This window comes from Dendrobates tinctorius, unplaced genomic scaffold (genome assembly GCF_039654945.1).
Source record: "Dendrobates tinctorius isolate UK_male_01 unplaced genomic scaffold, ASM3965494v1 ptg000048l, whole genome shotgun sequence".
NCBI classification, from domain to species: Eukaryota; Metazoa; Chordata; class Amphibia; order Anura; family Dendrobatidae; genus Dendrobates; species Dendrobates tinctorius.
In genome coordinates this window covers 7,585,815-7,595,337 of record NW_027361716.1, presented here as the reverse complement: position 1 = coordinate 7,595,337, position 9,523 = coordinate 7,585,815, and positions in this window count along the sequence as shown.

Below are 9,523 nucleotides of genomic sequence, written 5' to 3'. Positions count from 1 at the left end.
GAATGATCACTTTGAATCCCATGGTCAAAGCTATCAATCAAGTAGGATTAGCAAAAATTAAAATTAGCTTCAGGAAACAAAACTCATTGTCTATGTCACATCAAGCAATCTCATACTCTGTGACTTGAGTCAATATTCACATAACACTCTTTCCAAGTGGGTGAATCTGACAAGGATTTTTTTTGTACCTCAGCAGGACAAAAAAAAAAAATTGTGATTGCTTTTAAAAAAGCAGTTTGCGGAGCAGTGGGTAAACAGCAATGCAGGAATGTCAGGAAGCCTTAGAAGGCAGCCCAACAACCAACACCACTGATACACCACTATATAGCCTCCCCTTGCACTGCACAGTGACTGGTGTGTTGTACAGGCAAAATCGCTAGCAGCAGAAGCAGTTTCTTTTTCTTCTCAGCAGGACAAAAAAAAAAATTGGGATTGCCTTTAAAAAAGCAGTTTGCGGAGCAGTGGGTAAACAGCAATGCAGGAATGTCAGGAAGCCTTAGAAGGCAGCCCAACAACCAACACCACTGATACACCACTATATAGCCTCCCCTTGCACTGCACAGTGACTGGTGTGTTGTACAGGCAAAATCGCTAGCAGCAGAAGCAGTTTTTTTTTCTTCTTCTCAGCAGGACAAAAAAAAAAATTGGGATTGCTTTTAAAAAAGCAGTTTGTGGAGCAGTGGGTAAACAGCAATGCAGGAATGTCAGGAAGCCTTAGAAGGCAGCCCAACAACCAACACCACTGATACACCACTATATAGCCTCCCCTTGCACTGCACAGTGACTGGTGTGTTGTACAGGCAAAATCGCTAGCAGCAGAAGCAGTTTTTTTTTCTTCTTCTCAGCAGGACAAAAAAAAAAATTGGGATTGCTTTTAAAAAAGCAGTTTGCGGAGCAGTGGGTAAACAGCAATGCAGGAATGTCAGGAAGCCTTAGAAGGCAGCCCAACAACCAACACCACTGATACACCACTATATAGCCTCCCCTTGCACTGCACACACAGTGACTGGTGTGTTGTACAGGCAAAAACGCTAGCAGCAGAAGCAGTTTTTGGTGTCTTCTTCCCTGCCTAACGCTCTCCCTACAAAATCAGCAGCAGCAGCAGCTCTCTCTATTCTGAGATCAGCATGAGTAACATGGCGGTCGGCGTGCACGCCCTTTTATACCCCCTGTGACGCTTACCAAAGCAAGCCAATCACTTGCATGCCCTTCTGAAAGATGGTGGTGACCCGTGCCTATGTCATCACGTTGCCCACAGTGTCCGTGGATCCTGATTGGCTGAAAAAGAGCGCAAAACAAACTTTTGAAACGCGACTTTGGCGTGTAAGTCGCCGACCTCGTGGCCGACCTCATCCTAGGGTCGGGTTTCGTTTCATGAAACCCGACTTTGCCAAAAGTCGGCGACTTTTGAATTTTTTCGACCCGTTTCGCTCAACTCTAGTGAAGAGGATGGTCTAATATGACCCTTCTCCAACGACTCCTTAATATAGGATCGCATAGCCTCGTGTTCGGGTACAGATAAATTGAAAAGTCGACCCTTGGGAAATTTACACCCAGGGCTCAGCTCAATTGCACTAACTTGTCATAACTCCTATGAGGAGGCAAAGACGCAGACTCATTCTCACTAAATACATCATAATAATCAGCCAAATAGTCAGGAACATCATGCGACTGGGGAGAGGTGGAGAAAACAGGAGCATCACTAAGGGCACACCGACAACCCCAACTCACCACAGACACAGATTTCCAATCCAAAACTGGATTATGGATTTACAACCAGGGAAACCCCAGAACAATGGTATCATGCAAATTATGCAACACCAAAAATCTGCAATCCTCTTGATGGTCTGGGGCAACCCGCATTACCACATGGGTCCAAAACTGAGGTTTATTCTTCGTCAAAGGAGTAGCATCAATACCCCTCAAAGGGATAGGCGTCCACAGAGGTGTCAAAGGAAATCCACAACGTTTAGCAAAATCCAAGTCCATCAGGATCAGAGCTGCTCCCGAATCCACAAAAGCCTTAGCGGAAAATGTGGACAGGGAGCAGATCAGAGTAATTGCCAGAAGAAACTTAGGTTGAACACCACCCACAGCAAATGTGTGTGCAAAAAGCTTCTCTCGTTTAGGGCAGACAGAAATAATATGCGAGGCATCACCACAGAAGAAACACAGCTTATTACACCTTCTGAACTCCTGACGTTGCACCCTAGACAAAACTCTATCACATTGCATAGGTTCAGACATTTGTTTAAAAGGTGGCAACACCTCTCTTGCGGTTTTGCATTCATGCAAACGCCGATCAACCTGAATGGCTAATGACATAAAATCGTCAAGACCAGAGGGAACAGGAAATCCTACCATAGTATCTTATACGGTTTCTGACAAACCCTTCCGAAAGAGAGTTGCCAAGGCACCATCATTCCAGGTAGTAAGGACGGCCCACTTTTGGAATTTTTGACAGTACAACTCTGCAGAATCCCGACCCTGGCTCAATGCCAACAGGGCCTTTTCAGCCCGATCAATAGCATTAGGTTCATCATACAACAACCACAAGGCTTGAAAAAATGCGTTCACATTAGTAAGAATGGGATCATCAGGTTTCAAAGAAAACGCCCAATCCTGGGGATCGCCGCACAGCAAAGAGATGACAATTTTAACCTGCTGCGCGGAGCTCCCCGATGAGTTAGGCTTCAAGGCAAAAAATAATTTACAATTTTTCTTAACATTCAAAAATTTAGACCGATCCCCAAAAAACACATCAGGAGTAGGGATCTTTGGTTCAGCAGCATGTGAATGAGCAAGATAGGCGGAAATTCCCCGCACTTCAGCAGTGAGCTGCTCCCACGATCAGACAATTGCTTCATCTCCATTGAGAAAGAAAAAAAAAATTTCCCTTACGGCCTCAGAGACATAGAGGAAAAAATATACACAAGAAAAAAAGATCTGACAAACTCATTTCTTTCTTTTTTTTTTCTTTTTTTTTCCTTTTCTTTTACAATTCTTTCCTGCTATTGAGTACCCTAGGATCTGCGATATGGCTGGTGATTCTGTTATGAATGAGACACCGAAGGAGGAAAAAACAAAAATACAAGCTAAGTCCAGAAAACCGGAGAGGTTGGTAGCTATCGGATTGCAGACCCCTGATCCTATCCACAACAACTAACAGTAGCCGTGGGGGGTTCCTACGATGCCCTAGACCCCTCGATAACAGCCTGAGAACTAAATAGGCCTAAAGAAAGAAAGGGGAAATCTAAACTGCCCCAGAGCAGGCCATAAAGCAATAAGCAGCCCCCAACAAATAATGACAGTGAAGCAAGATGAAAACACTAACACAGATATAAAGATAGGTTGAGCAAACGATGGGGCCCAAGCTAACTAAAAAGGACAGGATAGAAAAGCTGCTGTCTGCAATCCGTAAAAAACCCTACCAAAAAATGTCCCAACCGTCTGATAGATAAAACAGGCCCTGAAGTCGCTAGGTCTTCAAAAAGACTATATCAGCACTCAGGTAAATTCTGAAGACAGAGCAAAGAGACAAACTGATCAGAGACAAAAATGGAACTCAGCACACCCCCGACCGGGGATGGCTGAACTCCAAAAAACAAGGTAAACAAAACAAAACTAATAAGTTCAATAGCAGAGCAAAAACTTATCTTTGGGAAGCAGGAATCAGACTGGTCTCCAAGAATCCAGCAGAGAAATCACCAGCGACTCAGAAGGACGTCGGCTGCCTTATATCCAGTCAGAATTTCCTGTAACCCAGTCATCGTCTACCAGATCAGGTGTTTGGTAATCAGCCTCACTACCTTCCTTCACCAGAAGAGGGAGTTCATCAGACATCGACGGTGAAGGGGAAAATGAACTCACAACAGGAACTAGTGTTTTTCTCTGTGCAGACGGCACTTCTGAGAAGCAACTGGCGGTGTTGGAGCCCAGGATCAATCATGGTGTAGGCTGAGGCCTACTTGGAGCAAGTTTAATATCTGATGTTTTTTGAATGTGGAGGGAGCAAAAGACATCGCCGGACACACAGCACGGGAGCAGCTGGCGTTACTGAACCCCACTAACACAGGAGCTAGTGTTTATCTCTGTGCAGACGGCACTTCTGAGCAACAACTGGCGGTTTTGGAGCCCAGGATCAATCATGGTGTAGGCTGAGGCCTACTTGGAGCAAGTTTAACATCTGATGTAGTTTGAATATGGAGGGAGCAGGAGTCATTGCTGGACACACAGCAGAGTAGCAACTGGCATTAATGAACCCCACTAACACAGGAGCTAGTGTTTTTCTCTGTGCAGACAGCACTTCTGAGCAACAACTGGCGGTGTTGCAGCCCAGGATCAATCATGGCTTAGGCTGAGGCCTACTTGGAGCAATTTTAATATCTGATGTAGTTTGAATGTGGAGGGAGCAGGAGATATTGCCAGACACACAGCAGGGGAGCAGCTGGCGTTAATGAACCCCACTAACACAGGAGCTAGTGCTTTTCTCTGTGAAGACGGCACTTCTGAGCAACAACTGGCAGTGTTGAAGCCCAGGATCAATCATGGAGTAGGCTGAGGCCTACTTGGAGCAAGTTTAATATCTGATGTAGTTTGAATGTGGAGGGAGCAAGAGACATTGCCGGACACACAGCAGGGGAGCAGCTGGCATTACTGAACCCCACTAACACTGGAGCTAATGTTTTTTTCTTTGCTGACGGCACTTCTGAGCAACAACTGGTGGTGTTGTAGCCCAGGATCAATCATGATATAGGCTGTTGCCTACTTGGAGCAAGTTTAATTTCTGATAAAGTTTGAATGTGGAGGGAGCAGGCGACATTGCCGGACACACAGCAGGGGAGCAGCTGGCGTTACTGAACCCCACTAACACAGGAGCTAGTGTTTTTCTCTGTGCAGATGGCACTTCTGAGCAACAACTGGTGGTGTTGGAGCCCAGGATCAATCATGGTGTAGGCTGATGCCTACTTGGAGCAAGTTTAATCTCTGATGTAGTTTGAATGTGGAGGGAGCAGGAGATATTACCGGACACACAACAGGGGAGCAGTTGGTGTTACGGAACCCCACTAACACTAGAGCATGTGTTTTTCTCTGTGCAGACTGAACTTCTGATCAACAACTGGTGGTGCTGGAGCCCAGGGTCATTCATGGAGTAGGCTACGGCCGAATTGGAACAAGTTTAATATCTGATGTTGGGATGAATGTGGAGGGAGTGGGAGATATTTCCGGACACACAGCAAGGGAGCAGCTGGAGTTACTGAACCCCATTAACACTGGAGCATGTGTTTTTCTCCGTGCAGACAGCACTTCTGAGCAACAACTGGCAGTGTTGAAGCCCAGGATCAATCATGGTGTAGGCTGAGGCCTACTTGGAGCATGTTTAATATCTGATGTAGTTTGAATGTGGAAGGAGTAGGAGACATTGCCGGATACACAGCAGGGGAGCAGCTGGCGTTACTGAACCCCACTAACACAGAAGCTAGTGATTTTCTCTGTGCAGACGGCACTTTTGAGCATCAACTGGCGGTGTTGGAGCCCAGGGTCATTCATGGAGTAGGCTAAGGCCGAATTTGAGCAAGTTTAATATCTGATGTTGGGATGAATGTGGAGGTAGCAGGAGATATTGCCGGACACACAGCAGGGGAGCAGCTGGCATTACTGAACCCCACTAACACTGGAGCATGTGTTTTTCTCTGTGCAGATGGCACTTCTGAGCAACAACTGGCGGTGTTGGAGCCCAGGTTCAATCAGGGTTTAGGCTGAGGCCTAATTGGAGCAAGTTTTATATCTGATGTAGTTTGAATGTGGAGGCAGCAGGAGACATTGCCGGACACACAGCAGGGGAGCAGCTGGTGTTACTGAACCCAACTAACACAGGAACATGTGTTTTTCTCTGTGCAGACGGCACTTCTGAGCAACAGCTGGCTGTGTTGGAGCCAAGGGATTACAGTTCAGGTGGTAGAAACATGAACACAACAGGAGACCAGGATACTGTTGCCAACCAATTATTTATTCTGGAAAAGGACTGGCAAATTCCGGTGAGATCCAGGCCTTGTTCATTTTCAGAAAAGTAAGCCGGTCAAGGTTATTGGAGGATAGTCGCGTGCGACGGTCCATTAGTACACCTCCTGCTGCACTAAAGACGCGTTACGATAATACACTAGCAGCAGGGCAAGCCAGCACCTCCAATGCATACTGGCTAAGCTCTGGCCATGTATCCAGCTTAGAGACCCAAAACTTGAAGGGGGAAGAGCCGTCTTGGAGTACACTGAGAGGGCAAGACATGTAGTCTGTCACCATCTGACGGAAACGTTGTCTCCTGCTGACTGGAGCCGTCTGTGATGGTGTAGACATTTGTGGAGGGCACACAAAACTTTGCCACATTTGGGCCATACTGGTCTTGCCTTGTGCTCAGGTGCTGCCTCTGCTCCCTCATTGTGCAGAGCTTCCTCCACTGCCTCGACGCACAGAGCTGCTTTGTAAAGCACTAGCAGCACTGCTCTCTGGTGGAATGGAGAACATGATGGAATGCAACAGTGTGTCTTGGTACTCCCGCATTTTACGCTCCGGGTTCAACGGTGTTATGAAGCTTTAAAAGTTGTCCCGGTAGCGAGGATCTAGGAGTGTGTACATCCATTAATAAGCTGTGTTGAGAATGTGGGCGATGCGGCGGTCGTTTCTCAGGCACTGCAGTATGAAATCAACCATGTACTGCAGACTCCCAACTGCACAAGAAACGCTGTCCCCTGCTTGAGGCGTAATCTCTGCCTGCTCTGCATCACCCCACCCTCGCACTACATACTGACTACTAGTGCATTGTGTACCTCCCTCCGCTGGAGAGATGTCTTCCTCCTCCATTGACTCCTCCCCATCCTCCTCACAAAGTGTCCCCTGCCTAGGCCTTTGTGAGGAACCACGTAGCGCAGACTGTCCAGAAGCAGACGGCATTTGTGACTCCTCATCCTCCACCTCTTCCAAAACCTCCTCCCTTAGTGCTTGCAGTGCATTTTGAAGCAGGCAGATAAGGGGGACAGCCATGCTGACTAGTGCATCGTCTGCATTCGCCATCCACGTGGAATCATTGAAGGCATGCAAAACGTGGCAGATGTCCTTCATAGAGGCCCACTAAGTGGTGCTGAAGTGTGACCGGAGCACAGTGCGACTTGTTTGCGCCTGATGCAGCTGGTACTCCATTACTGCTGCCTGCTGCTCACACAACAGCTCCAACATATATAACGTTGAATTCCACCTGATGGGTGGGTCACATGTTATGCGATGTTCCGGAAGGCGGAATCGGCGCTGCAGAGCTGAAATGCGCGATCTTGCCATGCTGGAACGCCGCAAGTGAGCGCACTCTATGCGGACCTTGTGCAGCAGTGCATCAAGATACGGATAGTCTCTCAGAAAGCTCTGCATGACCAAATTGAGCACGTGTGCCAGACATGGGATGTGAGTAAGGTTGCCTAGGCCCAGAGCTGCCACCAGATTTCGGCCATTGTTACACACAACCAAGCCTGGATGGAGATTCGCTGTCACAAACCACACGTCGTTCTCCTGCTTGATGGCATTCCAGAGCTCCTGCGCTGTGTGGCTTCGATTCCCCAAAGAAATTAATTTCAGTACGGCCTGTTGACGTTTGGCCATGGCTGTGCTCATATCGGGTAAGCGTTCACTGGTCCATGTGGAGGTAGACATTTACGGCTCCTGCAGTGCTGATTCAGAGGAACTGGATTATGAGGAGGAGTCAATGTGTACAGACTGGATTCCTGCAATCCTTGAAGTTGGCAGAACACGTACAGCGCCACTCTCAAGATCTGTACCGGGCTCCACAACATTGACCCAATGGGCAGTGAGGGAAAGGTATCGTCCCTGTCCATGGTTACATGTCCACGCATCGATGTTCACATGGACCTTGCTACTGATGGCGTTTAGTAGCGCATGTTTAATTTTTCCCTCCACATGCTTTTGCAGGGCAGGGAAGGCTTGCCTGCTGAAATAAAAGCGGCTGGGCACGGTGTATTGTGGGACTGCCAATGCCATGAAGTTACAGAAGGTGTCAGTCTCCACCAGCCTGAATGAGAGCATTTCAAGGGCCAGTAGTTATGCAATGCCAGCATTCAGAGCCTGTGCTCAGGGATGGTTTGCCAAGTATGGCCGCCTTTTCTCCCATGCCTGTGCTACCGATGGCTGTAGAGTGGCCTGGGAGTGTGAGGATGACAGGAAACGTGGTGCTGTGGGTGGAATATCACTGGGTCTCCGGACAACAGTGCCAGAGGTTCTTCCATGGCGATCCTGTGAGGAAGCAGAACCAGCTGTGTGTGAGCTGGAGGAAGAGGCTACAACACGAGCTGAAGAGGTGATAGGTGGCACTGTAGGTTGGCTTACGTCTTCAGTGTGTCTTTGTAACTCCATCACGTGCTTGGTCCGCACATGTTTCCACATATTTGTGGTATTGAGGTTGCTGACACTTATCCCTCTTTTGACTTTATGATTATACAGCTTGCATTTGACAAAGCAAATGTCATCTGCAACTGTGTCAAAAAAGGACCACGCACTGCAAGTCCTGGGAGTGCCCGTTTTGGGTTTTGGAATTGGAATGCTCCTAACGGGTGCCGAAGTGGAGGCTACAGGCAACCAATTCTGCCCCCTCCCTCTCCCTCCTGTTTTGGCCATTCGGGGAATCTCTTCCTCAGAGCTGCTCCCACCACCTTCCTGTTCCTCACACCATGATGAGCCAAGGACCATCATCATCTACACTCCCCTCTTCAAACACCTGCTTCTCCTGGGTAGTCTCGCCAGCACAGTACGCACCAGAAAATGGCACCTGAGTCTCATCATCTGATGCGTACTGACGTGTGCTGACCATAGGCACTGGCCCACCCGCCTCTTCAGATTCAGAGGGACAAAGCAGTTTCGCATCACTGCATACTCCCTCTTCTTCACATTCTAGAATGCTGCTTGGCTGGCCCCCTGTTTCCAAGCCAAGAGATTCAGAGAACAGAAGTAGAGATGGCTCCTGTCCAGGGCTCTCTGACTGCCTGGGCAATTTGGCAAGTGGTGAAGAGACAGATGGTTGCTCTTCAGTGCTCTGGCCCTGAGAGGATTCGGAAGTAATTGAAGTTGATGCGTTAGCTGCCATCCATCCGACAACGGCTTCAATTTGTTCGTCCCGGAGCAGTGGGGTACGGCGAGATCCTACAAAGCTGTGCATAAAGGACTGTTGCCTGGTAAAACTGGGGGATGCTGAGTCACTGGTGCCCGCAGCGGGCACAGAGTCCCCACATCCTCTCCCTGCTGAAACTCCACGCCCATGACCACGTGCCTTACTCCCTGCCTTCTTCATTTTGGTAGACTGATAAAGATAGGCAGAAAAGTACAAAGGGGGGCCCTAGTGTGCTTATTCCTGAACAGCTGCTAACAGGTATAAGGAACACTAATTTTATAAAGTGTGTGGACTACACTTTAATATGAGCTAATGTGGCCTACACAATTGTCAAGTGGAGTGTTTGGTGAACTTTATTTA